At 42.8% G+C, this 16860-nt stretch overlaps 1 protein-coding gene across 6 annotated transcripts in view; it reads right to left on the minus strand.

Annotated features, from left to right (window-relative positions):
- The window catches only part of SGMS1 (sphingomyelin synthase 1), a 182510-nt gene that overhangs the window by 42095 nt on the left and 123555 nt on the right, over positions 1–16860 (minus strand). The window contains exon 1 of one of the 6 annotated variants that reach the window (XM_090057815.1): positions 1932–2032. The exons of the other annotated variants lie outside the window; for them this stretch is intronic. The gene's annotated coding sequence lies outside the window, so the exon portion shown is untranslated. Of the gene's footprint in view, positions 1–1931; positions 2033–16860 lie in introns of those variants that run through there. 6 annotated transcript variants of the gene reach the window in all.

Here is a 16860-nt window from a genome sequence, read left to right on the forward strand (position 1 = left end):
ATTACCTAAATCCCAAGAGAACAAAAGGTTAATGCTGGGCACTTGTGTCGTTTATCAGATATGTGAATCATTTAAACTGAACCTCTTCTCCTTATATGGATTTAAATTTTCTTGGTTATTAGATAGGTAATATTTGCATTGCTTATGGGAAATTTTAACTCAATAGATTTGGTAGATATTAATTCCATTCTTCCCCAGAGTTTATACCTGTCTCCTTGCTTTGTTTTGTTTGGGGGGAGGGAAGGCAATGCTCTGCTGAGCAAATTTTATATTGGTTTTATAATAAATGTAGAGGACAGAGACAGAAGTGAAACTATTACATAAATTAACCTTTGGGCCAGTGACCTTTGGCCTAGTTAATAATTTACAGTAAGCCCTATATAGCTCAACCGACTATGTGCCCTGTCACAGCTCCAATTTATTTTACTTAAACCATTACAAAGGACTAAATTGCCCCAATATTTAGATAACATTTCCCAGGGTGCAGAATGTGTAATGTGCTGTAGTTTTACACTGCTTTCACTATAAATACAAAACTGTTTGCAAAAGAAAATTTTGATTGATTTAGAAACTGAAAAGCTGCTTAAAGTCCTTGAAAAGCAGCTTTACTGGCAACATGAATGGACACTTGAATTAACCATTTAATTAACTAATTGAAGTCTGTCACTTCTAAAGAGATTATGTGACATGGTTGCCTACGATAAGCACAGGGTTGGACTTGATGACCTAAGAGCACCCTTTCAGTCTTATGTTCTCGTGCAAACAGTCTACTGCTAAGAGATCAACTCAAATGTGTAAGAGCAGCTTTAAAAGAAGACTTCATGGACTCCTCTTTTTTAACTCATAGAACTATATTGCTCAGTAAATTCTAAAAGAGGAAAAGGAGCAAAAAATGTAGTCATGTGAGTGTTGTAGCTTTTTAAACTGTAGTTGGAATAAACCCCAGATTAGTGAGGTAATCATGAAAGTAATGTGACAAAGCAAATCAGTTTCAGTTCAAATATAGCTAAACTGACACAGAGATGATACTTCTACAAACTTTCTGGTACTTGCCTCTATTGGAAGTACATCTGAAAAAAATAAAGGAGCCACTGTTCCATCATCATTAGTGGACAAAGGAAAAAATATAGCAAGATGACAGGCAATACTGTAAACCTTTGTGATTTATATACTGTGCCATTCACACTTTTGATTAATATTATTAATGAGAACACAGCGATAGCTTGTAGGATAGAATGAGAGAGAGTGCAATAGTCCTGAAACCAATGTTTAACGACAGATTAAAGCTTCAGAAAAAAAACTTAGCAGAGAAATGAAGAGCTTGGAAGTGAAGTTTTTTTGAAGGATGCAGAGTCAGCAGGAACCTACTATCAATATAATATACCTTAATATATAAGCAAATTGAAAAAAGGATTACATAAACTTGTATTAATTCAAGAGGATTCAAAGAATGAGATGAGACTCAACTACGTAACAGGATGTTTAAACTCTAATTTCTTGCTCGCTAACTGCTACAATGGCAAGAATGGAAAGAAAACCTTGAAAAGCAGACCCGAGTGTCTGCTGCAGTGATATCTACCGGTAACTGCACACAACCTGGAACAGTAAGCCTAACGTGCGAATACCCTCCATCGCCCAAAGATGAGATTTAAAAAATGTCAACGTTCTAAACTGTTTTACAGATCTCCAAATCATGCCAAAGTAAGAAGTGGTATCACACTGATCACTTCTGCAAACCTAACACTGAGTGACCTTTCATTTTTGTTAGGCTTTTAGTGAAATATGGGGAGAAGAAAGAGAGGTACAACTCGGTTCATTTTTCCTGAAGGCACCATCTTACAGAAATTCGGGAAAAACAACTTCAATCATACATTATTTTAAAACCTTGGCCGATTTATAATCATCTATTCATCCATCTCAGGTTTCCTCACCTGAGATTAAAACAGGCTTTTACATTTTCTGTATACACCATGCAATCTACTTGACGAGTTCCATGACAACCGTGCAACATGCTCTCTGGGTCCTTTATGGACACCCATATGCAAACCTGTTTGATAACACTGAATGGGGTAAAACACAGACAAAATTAAAAACAAAGCAGAACAATGGGCATATGGTAACAATATTAGTGTATGCCATGTAAGCAGCGTTTTAAATTGATAACTGAACAAATTTCAAAATACAAGAATATACTTGATTTTTTTAAACTGTTATATGGGCACTAAAATAAATCATGTTTATAATGTTCTATACATTTTTCAGTAAGTCTGCACAGTACAAAAACATAGGAAATCCATTTCTAAAAGGAAGTACAGTATAGGCCGTCTAAATCAAGCAAACCAGATCTTCATTTTAGTTTTAAAATACTTGCCTTCAAAAACACCTTACTTATTGGATGACTGTAGCAGAACAGAAATCCTGATGAAACACTGCAGTTATTTTAGGAGGTACAATAAGGACACCAATGTATATAACTCATAGCATTGATGGGAAAAAATAACTTCTTTTAAATCGTTCTACACTGAATTATTCTTCAAGAGCCAAGCTTTAAGTCCTTTTGGAGTCACGAACAGAAATGCTGACAGGATATTATATACAGCATAACAGATATGCTGTAAACTTTGGTTGCCAGAAGACAGCATTTATAAGACGCAATTTAAAATAATTGAGAACAATCATATGGTCTATGGTAGTACTGTCACATCATTACTTAAGGCACCGGACTACTTCACTTGTCTGCCTGTCTAACCTACACTTTACCCTCTCCTCCATAAACCTGTAGATTTGCTACTGCCACTGTCGGCGCCCCAGCACTATAAAAACTGTACCTGGCTTCTATCACAACAGGTTAGTGAGGCAGACTCCTTGTGGCTAAGTGAAAAAATATACATCATTTTTGATTTCTCTTTTTGTCTGAGGATGAGATGAATATAAGTGAAAATGTGAATGTATGGCCATGCAAGACTGCTGAATGTAAGTGTATCAGAAAAACTACTAACCTGCTATATACTGTGTCAGTGGCTGTTGCAGAATGAAAGTACATCTGATTACTGTCTACTTATGATAGGTAGGATCATATGTCGTCTTCCTAACCTCCCTGCACACCTTGGTGGAATTTTTTGGTCATGATGCCTGCAGCAATGATACCTGGCATTCCTCGGCCCCACCCTCCACACCCTTGCTCTCTCATCTTGATCAAACTAAAATTATTGTAACTGAAAGAGAAAATATTCCTCTCTTTTTACTTAGTGCCTCTCTCAGAACTTTGCAGATTCCATTTCCTGGTTGTGTGGCATTTTCATGCAAGAAGACAGAACAATTCTTCAGAAATATAAAACGATTGTAAAACTGTTTCAAAACTTCCTTTACATCCAGTCACTAATGGGTTCCACAAAGTCAATTTGTGAAGCTTAGAATAATTTCATTTTCTGGCTTCAAATTTGTTCCCATTTAAATTTTGCAGAATGTCTTCATCTTAATTTATTATGAAAGGGTAAACAGGGCATTTTCTATATTTTCCACAAACAGATAATCCATGATTACCAAACTTGCTTCTTCAAATTGTCTACCTACTAAAACCCACTCTTTAAGATCATTATGTCAGTTAGTTGCCTAGTAAAATATGTATACCAAACAAAGTATTAAAAAGAGACACATAAATAAACCCTGTTGTTGTGGGCTCACCATAATAATTGACCTCAATGGGAGTTCTGTCTCCCAAGGCAAAAGTGCACAAGCCTCAGGGTCAATTAAATTGCAGAAGAGTTTATATCTAGAAGGTACTATTGTTAATGCAATGTTTTTTTCCAAGAGTACAGTTTCTGAAAATATCAATTTTTCACATAACCTATATATATGGCAGGAAGCGCCCATGCCATGAATTATTCAAGAAGGCCAAGTAGGCAAATGGCTCAACATTAAGTCACTTCTTGGCTGATTCTCTACTATGACTCTACCAAGCATTAAACCTTAGAGGGCAGAATATACACTCATCAGTCTGGTAATTACGCCAAAGAAGCTAAGATAAGCTTCTCTAGAAACCTCCTAAAAGCTATTTGCAAGATGAAAACAATATCAATTGCGATCTTAAAACTGATTGTGTGCAAGTGGATGAAGAACTTAGGTATGTGGATGAAATGGAGTATAATGTAATGTGCTTGCAATCTCAAGCATTTCTGACCACTTCTGACTACATGAATCTAGTAATATACTGTTAAATTCTTTGACAAATTGTCACAGAACAGAACTAAGGGCAACTAAAATATTCCCCCAAATCAGGAACCTCTCTCAGAGCTATTATTTCAGCAGACCCAGGCAAACAGAGTATCATGCATTGTATAATCGTCATACAGTGGGCCTCAACCTTTTTACTCCTTCACAACTTTTCTGAATTTAGCATCACCTTCACTGAGAACTACTTTTTTACTGTCTCAGCTTAGCTCAGTGTTTCTCAATCAGGGTACGGCTACCACCACAGATCTCTTGCAGAGCCTGATTAAGCAGCAGCAGCAGGAGTGGGTGCTCTTGCCTGCATTGTTTACTGGATAAAACCTAAGACAGGCAGGAGTACCCACTCCTGCCCAGTCCACCATGCTCCTCTTCAAAACAGAGCATGGGATAGTTTGGGCTGTTGGGCTGCTGCCAGGTGGAAGATTTCTCTGGGTGTTTCCAGGTGAAACTGTCCCACACACCTTAATTATCAGATGAACGTAACGTACACAGGACTGTTGCAGCCACTTCCTGGTCAGGCTCCATACGAGGTAACAGCCATGATACCACACTGAGAAACAGTATCTCTCAAATTATTCTCACAGCCGTAAAGGCTGAACATTTTTCTTCTTCCAAAAAGGAAACAGTGTTACGCAGAGATAGCAGTTTCCAAAAGAAGTAACCAACTCACTACAAACAAATCCAACTAAATCATACATACGGAAGCTAGCTTCAGGATACATTTAAGTCAGTACTCCAAGCAGAACGTTTTGATGGTCTTCAGAATTACTGCCGTTTTAAAACAGCTTCATCTCATGTTTACTACTATGAGATTGTAAATTGCCTTCCGAACATATTTGCGTAATCCATTTCATTTTGAAAAAGACAAAATGAACCTACCATCAGAACATCCCTTCTCACTTAATTGGCCAAGAGACAGGAAAATTCACAAGGAACTAGAGGTTGCACTGATACGTTGGTCTGATATCAGATCGGCACTGATATAAAGAAAACTGATTGTTTCTTAAATCAGCCTGATGTGGCTGGTAATTTGGCCGATAAATGCCCTGTGCATGTGTGCAGCTGCAGCACAGCACACAGGTGGTGAGACGTACAGGCCAGCCGCTTGAAGAGCTGCATCCATCTGGTAAGTCTGTTGTGGTAGAAGGGAAGGGGAGTGGGGGACAGATCAATGCCCCTGTGGTGAAGGAGGGAGTGGGGCAGGGGCTGAGGCTAGTGCTGCCAAACTGGGGCAGGGCAGGGTATGGGATGGAGCCGCGGCTTGACCGGGGGTGCAGGGAGAAGGGAGCAACTCCCCACCTGTAGCCCCCCTCCCAAAGCCACCGCCACTGCCCATAGCTTTCAGCACAGCCTCCACGTACTGGGAAAAGCCCGGCACAGCCCCGGCCCTAGCCCCCGCCCACAATGGCATCTCACCCCTCCCCACCCCATGTAGATCTGGGGGTACACCTCCCCAGTGCCCTCCCAGAATGCATGCAGCGGTGGGAGCCGCCAACCCCTGCACCCTACAGACAACCCACAGCTGTCCTGCACCCTGCCCCCTGGCTGGACGGTGCCAGCCCCAGCCCCACTCAGTCGCTCACTGCAGGGACAAGGGTCCTTCATCTGCACCCCCGTCCATCACAACAGACTTAACCAGCTGCATGCACCTGTTATCAGAAATCGGATCAGTATTGCCTCCTTAAAAACTGGCTATCTCTATCAGTGCACTCCTACAAGGAACCTTCTTCTCTAACCTGTCGTCATAGAAACTAGGTATGTTTTTTTTAACAGTTCTATGGGGCTGGCAGTGGCAGTAGGCAAATGCAGTTTTAGGGGGAGAGAGAAGATATAGGTTAGGCAGACAGAGAGATGGAGTAGTCCAGTGCCTTAAGTACTGGTGTAACAGATACTACCAGTGTCCTCCCAAAGACATTCCACCTGCTTCTAAGAAAAAAAAAAATCTTTAAGAGTTGCTGCTAGCATGCATCTCTCCCTTCCATACACAACTTTCTGTTAATACAGGTTAAAGCATAATCCCACAATGTACATCCAGGATAAACCACTAGTTAACATGCATATAGTACTGAGAGTCATAGAGAAATTTCCAGAGGCAGAAGGCTGAGCTATAAGATATAAGAAACTGAGAACCAAAATGGAAGAACTACAATGATTTTACCTTCCTGATTTTTCATATAATATTTAAAGTTAAAACTTGCACAAAGACAAGGATTTTATATTGGTCTGTGATAAAATGACAGTGGACACATCTACACGGGCAATTAATTCAAAGGAATAAACTCAACCGCTTATTGCGCAAGCATTTACTGCTCCCAGTACACCATTTGAACATGTGCATGGAACCACAGAATGCTGAGCCGCGTCACACCACCCAGAAGCTGCTCCAACCCGGTTCAGTGTGCTGCGCGGAGTCAGGCTGGGGCACGAGGGTTCTCCAAGGTGCGGACAGCCGGCAGGCAGCCTGCCTGCACACTGAATTTTCATAGATTTCATAGACATTAGGGCTGCAAGGGACCTCAGAATATCATCGAGTCCAGCACCCTGTCCCAGACGCAAGAAGTCAGCTGGGGTCAAAGGATCCCAGCAAGATAAACATCCAAATGTCTCTTAAAGGAGTCCAGAGTATGTGCTTGCACCACCTCTGGCGGCAGTCTGTTCCAGGCCTTCTTCCAATCTTTGGGCACTTTGCCTGAATGCCACGAGTTCTCGAAGATCTGTGCCAGTGGCTCAGCTATGATTCTTGCCAGCTCCTTAAGTACCCTGAGGTGTAAACTGTCTCGGCCAGATGACTTGAAGGGGTCCATCCTCTCAAGGTGTTCCTTCACATGGTCTTCATTGATGAAGGGTAACAATTCTCCCTTATCCTGGCCATCCCTTGCCGTATTGAGCAGGACCGTCCCTTGGGACTGGTGAAAAACCGACAAAATACCCATTAAGCAGGTTGGCTTTTTCCTGGTTGTCAGTTGTCCCATATGGTTTAGCAGGGGTCAAATGCTACTCTTGCTTTTCCTCTGGCTCCCCACATATCTAAAAAAGGGCTTTTTAATTGTCCTTGATATGTGTAGCCAGTTGGAGTTCAGTTGCAGCCTTGGCTTTCTTAGTTCGCTCCCTACAGGTCTGGATCAGTGCAGAATACTCCTCCTTTGGGGCGGAACCAGTCTTCCATCCTTTATAAGCCTTTCTTTTTAGACACTGGAGGTCCACTAGTTCCCTGCAGAGCTAAGGGAGCTGCTGTGTCCTTTTGCTGCCTTTCCTCCGAGATGGGATAGACATTGCTTCTGCTTCCAGGATCGCTCCCTTGAGGAGCAACCACTCATCCTGAACTTCCCTCCCCTTCGGGTCGTCGTCCCTTAGGACCATCCTTATGCCCCAGCCAGTCTGTCTATGTGTGGGGCTTTCTGTGTAGTAAAAAGTTGTGCAGCAGGATACTACTTGTATTTACAAGTACTATCCTTCTGCAGAGTTAATTAGTGTATTCCAGCCTAATTGTGCTGTACTTGTAGATGCTGAGATGTTTACTGTGGAGCTAATTAGTCAACTCCACAGTAAACGTCTCATGTAAATAAATGCTCTCAGTTTTACACAAAATCTTACGATCCTAGCCCAGGAGCTCTGATGAACAGATTGATCCAGAAGTGATAACTACTGTCTTTCAATGATTTTAGAAAGACTTCCAGAAGAGTCTTATATATCCTCACTGTAACCAGATATTTCAAACTTGCATATTATCAGACTTCCTAGTAGAGAATTCTAAGTACAAGTTTATACTGTATTGCAATTCTAGTTAACCTCAGCGTACCAGTGAGATCTCACTTTAAATCCATAATGCTAACAATGACAATTGACCCAATAGACAGACCTGAGAAAGAGAGAGCGAGCATTGAGTAGCTTTTTATGTATGCACATATACAACCCCCCCACACACATATACACACTTTTTTCCATTGACGCAGAGGTCTTATACTTGGTACTATTACATCTCTCGATGCTTAAATATGTTTGACCATGATGGTATGGAGAAAAATACCATCATGTATCTATTATACAAGAGTCTAATGGCCTGCCTGCTACTTTAAGCTTTAGTATCTTTAGTTCCTTCATCTGAGAACACATGGTAATGGGCTTCTTATGACAAGATGTCCTTTTCTTAGGTATCTGGTTTTACCCATTCTTGTAATAAGCATAAATTGACTTGTCTTTCACTTTTTAGCTTTACTCCCCTATCCCTTTATTTTACAAATCCTCTTAACTGGGCGGGGGGGGGAGATGAACCGTACAAAGCACTTAGAAGTCAAAGGGAAACTGCTTCCTATTACTTTTTACAGACTTTGCCCCAGCCTTGATTTTTCTTTATCTTTTACTAGAGAAAGCTTCTAATTACCCAGTATTTTAATTCTCCTTAAATGTTTAAGAAAAAAAATAATAATCAAAAGCCACCTTGTAATAAAATGATGATCATGAACTTCAGGTGTTTCAGCAAAAGTGAAAGCATTATCCTTCATATCAGAAGTAAAGTGAATTACATACTTCCTGATGCAAAAGCATTGAAAGGAAAATTATTCCTCTACCTACCTGCTTATCCTAAAAAGGTTTCTGAATAGAAACCATCTACATTTCAAAACCACATTAACACAGTAAGTAAAGCTACCAGATGCACTGGTATATTGCTAAGATTCATTGAAGAATGACTCGTATCAGATGGAGCATTTCTCACTGAGCCCTATTATACTGGCTACCTAACAAAACTATGCAGAAAAGCGAATGTACTGTAAAAATTAGCTAGCATTCAATACTCACAGAAGAAGGATTTTCTTTTCTACACTTACTTTATCAGGGTCTGCCTCATTTTTGTTGATTTATCTTAACTCTTGTTTAAAATGTATGTCAGATTCTTTTCTCCTTAACTGAGTCACATAAGCTGAAATCATTTTAGACTTAAAGGTCAGTTGGCATTTTAAAAACCTATACGCTAAGCCCAAGATGGATCAGAGGACTGCAAAATGATGCAAAGAAAGAAAAAGCATTTCATGATACAGCTTTATGATACAGCAACTCTTTGTAGTCCAATACTGAAATCTTTAATGTACTATATTAACCTTACCTTTTTTCTTAAAATAATGTTTAAGAATGACAAGAACACAAATTATGTGAAATGAGTTTGACCACTGTAAGTAAATTATGGCATCATTTATCAATTAGCTCATCAGACTGCATTGAACTGAATGCTGCACTAAGCTTTGTAAGTGTTCAAAACAAACTACACTGACTGGATCACTAATGTGTTGATGACTCAATTATTTTTTAGAGGAATGCTACAGAACACTAAACATTAACAAAAGTCTAAGCCTGCATTGCTCTTTTCCAAAAATAAATCTAATACTGCATCCTTCCAGTTTAAGTAATCATAAATTTACTGGATCAACACTCCTCCCTCTACAGCTATCAAAATAAATCAGTAAAAGTAATGAATTAAAATAAATTTGCTGAAAGTATTTAAGAAAATATTAAACCTTTACTGTACTTTTGGTGGAAAAAAAACATGCCAACACTTTAAACATTTGTTGGGGGGGGGGGGGGGGGAGTTAACTCTAGTAACCCAGAAGTCAGAACACTGATAGCACTGAGAACATGCATTTAAAAACTTGTTTTGCAGGATTTTGAACTGTTACTCCAGAACTCCTAAAAGAGAGTTTACTCTTTTACTTTATCTTTTCTCTTATGACAAGCCACCTAGCATTGTTTCACTACTCTACCACCTTCTTCTCAACTACAACCCCTCCAGCACATTTATTAAATACATTATGTTATTATTGAGACAGAAATAAATATACCTTAATAGAGTGCATGGCTCTGCTGCATTTTTCCCACATTGTATTTGGGCTGTTCTTTCCTCTCAGTGCTGACCTTTCCTGTGCCCAAGGAGAACAATGATAGGATCTGCCTTGAGACCTTTCTGGGAATACATGGACAGGCAGTGTCTCATGCCTTTTCCTCACTACCCACTTTGACATTTGGAGGCAGTGCCTAGGGGCAACAACACCACAGCAAGCCAGCCCAGTGTGGCACACCGCCTACAAGCTAGGCCTGTGAGACTAGGGAAGTATTTGATTTGGATTCAGATTCGGCTGATTTGGAAGACAGCGATTCGATTAGGAGATTCAGATCACTGTCCTGAATCGATTTGGCTATATCAGCTTAGGAAGATTCAGCGAGATTTGGCGATTCAGATCGGCCAGGGAGAGGCAGGCAGAACCAGGTGGCTGTAGGTTCTCCCAGTGCAGGGGCCAGGCGGGCTGGGTGGGCAACCCCACTACCCTGGGCTGTGCAGGAGGGCTCTGCCATGAGCCCCCAGTTGCCATTGCCAGAGCCGGTGAGTGCGGGGCTTTTTTTTTCTTTTTAAAGTGCCAGGAGGCTGGGGCTGGGCAGAGCAGCCATGGGGGCTTCTACCATAGCTCCTCAGGCTGTGCCTGCCTCTGCCCCACCATGGGGGGGAGCTGTGGGGCCTACGCCCTGCTACCACTTGCCTAGCTGGCACGAGGAGCGTCAGATGCAGGCACAGCAGCGCTGGAAGCGGGGGCTATGCCCTGCTGCCTCTTACCCCCTTCCACCCAGGGCGAGCCCCACCTGCATCCCACCCCGGCTGGGCAAGCAGAAGCAGGGCATAGCCCCCGCTCCCAGGAATGCCACGCCTGTATCCTGCACCCCCCTCGTAATGTGCTCCCCCACCCTGGCCAAGCAGCTTGCCCCAGCCCCAGCTCCAATCCCTCCCTCCCCCATACCTCCTCCATCCCCCACCCCAAACAGACTTGTCAGCTGCCTGTTTAGTCTATAGCTGAACTTCTGAACCAGCCATATCTTTTCTAAAGCTTTTCTGAATCGATTTGGATGCTTTGATTCAATTCAGAGCTTTTACTTGGTCTCCCGATTTGATTTGGATTTGGAGATTCAGTCCCCAAATTGGGCTGAATCTCCTCCAAATTGAATCAGCTACCGAAGTTTTGCATAGCCCTACTACAAGGTATCCATTGGCAAGAGAACCTGTGACCTGCAGTGGCAGCCGCTGCATGGAGCCTTGGCCACAGGTACCTTTGTCTGCCACTTAGACCCAGTACCAGTGGCATAACCCCTCTGAGAGGAGATGGTGAATGAGACTCTCTTCCATGTCTTCCTGGATCATTCCTGGCTACAGCCACTTTTTGCTGCCCTGAGCACCCTCTTTAGCACACTGGACTTCGAATTCTCCAAGACTGTGTACGTCTCTATCACATTCTGAGAGGCCAAGAAAAATGTGATCTGCCTAACCTATTTTCTGCTGGGCTAGGCCAAGATAGCAACTCTAAAGCCACAGAAACCAGCATGCATGGGTTGGCTTCCAGTGATACCCTCCAACTTTTTTGCTGCTTGGTCTTGGCACATCATATGAACAGGACAGAACCACGGTTCACCTGGGGGGTGTGGGGAGGTGCGGGGAAGGGCGGCTTCTGCTGCTGTGCACCCTGGGAGGGCATGGGGGGCTGTGTGCCCCCTGGATCTGCATAGGGTATGGGTGGGGCAGGCTGCAGCTGCAGGCTGGAGCCAGAGTGGTGCTGGGTAGGTGGCAATGTTAGTGCTGGGAGGGGGCTATGTGGGTGGGGTTGCAGCTACCCCAAAAATTGCTGTAGCCATCCCACAGACCCCTTCCCAGTGTCACTGCTGCCCACCTTGCACAGATCTGGGGGCACCTCCCCATGCCCTCCCAGACAAGCAGCGGGAGCTGTAGCAGGAGCCGCCAGATGAGCTGTGTCCAGTGGCAGGAGCTGCACCCCCCTCCCTCCTTGTGCCCCCTCCCACAAGCCATGGCTAGGTCTCATGCTCCTTAAGCCCTGGCTGGGCAGTGCCTGCCCCAGCCCAGCCCCCCGCCCTCCTCACTGCAGGGGCTTTGATCACCCCCCGCCCCCATCCCCCTTGTCTCCCATTCCACCACACCAGACTTACCAGCTGCTGGCAGCTCTCCATGCTGCCAGCTGTGCCCCAAATTGCCTACCTGCTGCGCTGCAGCTGCACACATGCACGGGCCATTTATCAGCCAAATTATTGGCCACAACAGGCTGATTTTCAATATAGACAATTTTCTTTATATTGGCACCAATCCAATATTGGATCGATGTTCGGTGCACCTCTAATATACACATACACACACATATGTGCATCTATATAGATAATATTATTATGCCATATATATTTGGCCACAATTTTCTGATTATCCCAGTGGATGTGGACAGCCCTGGCGGCACATGCCACATCCTCAATTTCAAGTGCCATATAAGGATGTTGTTGCAACCTTATATTAGAGGATGTGAATATCTAGGTATCAAGACTAACTGAAAAATTATTTCCATAAAATGGGGCAACCAAGTGCCTTTCCTTCAATGCCCACCAAATGAAATAGAAGTTTCTGTGACTACTCTGTTTTGTACAGTATTCAGTTCTGCAAGTGTGTGTAGTGCATGCTATGAGCATGTCCTCTGACTGGGTCCTTTGAGGAGACAGGGAGAAGAGCACCTTGTTTGTAAAATCATGAATGCCTTTCAGAATGACAAAGGTGCTAAGACACTCAGGACTGCAAAGCTGGAAGTAGATCTGTGCAAGCACAGAACAAAACTTTAGGTGATACAACTTCAGATATCTTAGGGATTAGAAAGGAATTTTGAACATTGCTCTTGTGCACCAAAGAAAACCTAGAAATCTGCCAAAGTCCAGCTTCTGACACCCAAGTCTTTTGTGGATCTAGGCCCAAACTTTTTATATTTCCAAAAACACTGGAAAGAGAAAGACACTTAGCATTATCTGATTTTGCCTATCTTTATCTATTCACCAGGTTCTAAGTTATTAGAGAACAGCCTTATCAATATATGTTTTACTCTTGCTTGAACGGGCACCTCTTGGCTTTAAAATACAACCTTTGCAGCAACATACCTAAAGCAAATCCTTAAATGAGAGAGAGAGAGAGAGAGAGAGAGAAGTTAATTTTTATGGAAACTAATATTCTTGTGGTTTTATCAATACCCTTATACCTCTTATAGCAACCAAACAAACCTAATATTGAATTACAACAGCTTAAAAAGTCCAAGATTCTTACAGGTATAATCAACAAGCTATTATCATAGCCTAAATCACAGGTGGGAAAAATGCAGCCCATCCAGCTATTCTATCTGGCCCACAGGGCCCCTAAAAAATTTAGAAAAATTAATATTCCTCTGCCCTACGCTACCTGTCATGCAGCCTTGGATGGCTTGCCAAAACTCAGCAAGTGGCCCTCTGCCCAAAATAACTGCCCACCCCTGGCAAACGGTTCTTCCAAGAATGTAAACCTTAAAAAAAATTAACTAAGTTAATTATAACAATTATATTTATAATATTAAACTTCACTGATGAGCTGCAATATATACAGATAGTCTTATTATACCACTGATGAGATCCATGAAGCACTGCAGTGCTATTTCTGATGAAACTGTCACTTTAGCATGCAGAATTAACAAAGCTAGACAAAAAATAAACAAACAAACAAAATACATGAATTGGGCCAGAAATAACCAGCTACAGCAGTGGTTTCTCAGCCTTTTTTTACCATGAGTCATTTGTAAACATCAATGGTCGCTCCCAACTCAGTAAATAGGTTAAGCAGAAAACACAAAAGTATTTTGGCCCCAAAATACTTATTACACAATACAAGTTAAAGCAGCTCAATGGTCTTAATTTTAAAAACACATCAGCATCAACAGCAATATCAACATGTGGCCCTCCATTGCTCTCAAGTGACATTTATCCTTCTTCAAGTTGCACAATGCAAATTACCATTGCCCCTCATTCCCGACTTGCAAACCTCAGCCCTGCAGGTGTCCCTCATTCCCAACTTGCAGTACCCTGGCCCTGCTGGTGCCCCTTATTCCTAACCAACAGCTCCCTCACTCCCAAGCCACAGCCCCTCCCTACTCCCCCCCCCCGGTAGGGCTGATGTTTCCACACTGCACCAGGCAGCCTGGCTAAGCCCTCCCACCCCAGGTGACATCTTCCAGTCACCCCACCCTTGTGACCATGGTCACTGGCCCCAGCGCCACCAACCCGACCATGCGGCTTCACACTGCCCCTGAAGGAGGCCCCCCTGCCCCTTCCTCTGCTGGAGGGGCAGGCACCTCCCCCCATTGAACTATATATAGTACAATAGCCCAAAACAACATTTCCAACCCTGATGTATGTCCACAATTTTGGGTTTAAAGCTATGCAGAAAGCCAAATAATTCTGAAACATATATTCTTCATGAATTTTGTGATCCTCAAAGACCATTTACAGGCCTCAACCAAGACAAATTCCCCTCATAGTACTGACATTAAATATTGTGAGGGAATCATAAGTACCTAGGACATACATAAGCCCCTCTGACAAAGTGTGAAAAAAGTGTTAATTTATGAACTATGAACCTATCTATCTAGTATTACAGAAATGTCTGAGCATTTCAGGCTTACAGAACCATGAGATATTTATGCTGCATTTGCATCTTTTCCCTCCATTTAGGCAAATTTTCTATTAAGGTTTTGGAGTCTTTCCTGCTGTTCAATTTTACTCTTACTATTTGCCTACATATTTTTGGAGGAACACCTTGCTCAGTGTTACACAAAGCAGAAGCAGAACTGGGAATACAGTCTAGAAGTCTGAGCTCTCACTCACATACTTTACCCGTTAGAAAACACTGCCTTGTTGAATGACAAAAAAATAAATAAAACTAGCAAGAAGTTACATTTATAAATTAGATGAAGACTTCCCATAAGTTTTACTGTTACAGGAAATGAGCAACGCTTCAATTGTGATAGTTCCTTCCAAGAAAGTTTGTACGTCATCAGTTTATGTAAACAGATAAAATCACTATGGTAACTAGGTAAACTGACAGCACCATAAACAATTGATATAGGGACTATGACATCAGTGAAAAAAGACACTGTTTTACCATTTTATACTTTTCAGTCAAATCAGTACAGAGATAATTACTAATTATTTTTACTGGATGAAATGGGGTTCATTAGAGGGAAAAGTTGTAGACATAGTCCAAAATGATAAGGGAACTTTAAAATAATTCAAGTGGGAGCTGGTAAAACACTTGGCTAAATTCATCTACACACTTGTGCGTAGCCTGGCATGCCTAGGTGAGAAGAATGTATACCCTGTTTCCAGCTTTGGCCATTTTCAAGGGGCCCAGGCTAAGCTTCAGAAGTGCTCCCAAGCAGAAGGCCCAAAACTTGCTTCTGAGTAAACACAGTGTAAACCTCTGCATATGTGACACCTTGGTCAGGTAGTAAAGGAAACTATCAAGCATAATTAAACAAAGCACTATGCCTAAAAGGAAATAAGGAAAGACTATACATTAAATAATCCACATGTGCTATATCATAGCTTTATTTTAAGGTAGCAGTAGTAGTTGTAGTAACTGATGTAACCAAATGTATTAGATGTTAGTTTGCTACAATAGATATATTTTTTTGTTAAATGTTAAGATAATTAGCAAAACCAAAAACAGCCTCGTCAGAGAAGACTATAAAGTAAAGGAAAGAAGAAACAAGGTCAGCATTCCACAAAGGGAAAGAAAAGGAGATAAGAAACCCTCCCTCTTTCCGAAGGATATAAATCCCAACTAATTGACACCAAGTCTACAAAAGATTTGGTTCAGTCCAGTTCCAAAAATTTCAGTGAAATAAAGAAATTTAAATAAAACCAATCAGAGATCATTTATTAGAATATTAAAACCAGCCATTCTAATATAATAAAGGGCTTAGTCAATTCATCTGTGTGTCTGTTTGTCCATAATGCTTTTGGCCATCTGCACATGCACTGCCAAGAGGGCGAGAGGTGACTGGCTGCACAAGCCCAAGTTTGAGCTGCTGTCAGGGAAGTGTGTGACAGCAGCAAACACACCCCAGATGTCTGAGCAGCAGGGTTTCCCCACACCTCTCTACCTGATGGCCCCTCCACCCCCCAGAACAGATGGTAGGGAGGGGGAGGCAGCGTGCAGGGAGGAGAACAGGGCAGGGGGAAGCAAGAGGAGAGGTCAGAGTGGCAGCTGTTGTTGGGGCCAGGTGACAGGGAGGCAGCGGGAAGGGAGGGAGGCTGTGCAGGCCAGGGCAGGCGGGGGGAGGCAAAGTACTGGGAAAGGAGCTATGGGGTGGCTACAGTGATTTTTGGGGTAGATGCAGCCCCACCAACGTAGCTCCTCCCAGCACTGCCACCTGCCCCATCTGCGCCCCACAGAGATCCAGGGGACACACCCCCCATGCCCTCCTGGGGTGCATGCAGCAGCAGAAGCCACCCTCCCCCCACCTCCCCGTGCACCCCAGACAAGCTGCAGCTCTGCCCCATGCCCACCACAGCCCCAGTCCCTCCCTTACCACAGGGGCCTTGGCTTTGGCAGCGCATGCGCAAATGGTGAAAAGGGGCCTTGATCTGCACCCCCTCCACAATGCCCCTTTCCCTCCATCCTCTCTGCCACCACAACAGACTTACCAGCTGCTTGCAGCTGTATCGGAAATTAAACCGGTATTGGCTGATATGCCTCCTTAAAAAAATCGGCTATTGGTATTGGCCCCAAAAATCTCTACTGGTGCA

Source organism: Crocodylus siamensis, chromosome 7 (assembly GCF_052110815.1).
Source record: "Crocodylus siamensis isolate JL-2025a chromosome 7, ASM5211081v1, whole genome shotgun sequence".
Taxonomy (NCBI): Eukaryota; Metazoa; Chordata; order Crocodylia; family Crocodylidae; genus Crocodylus; species Crocodylus siamensis.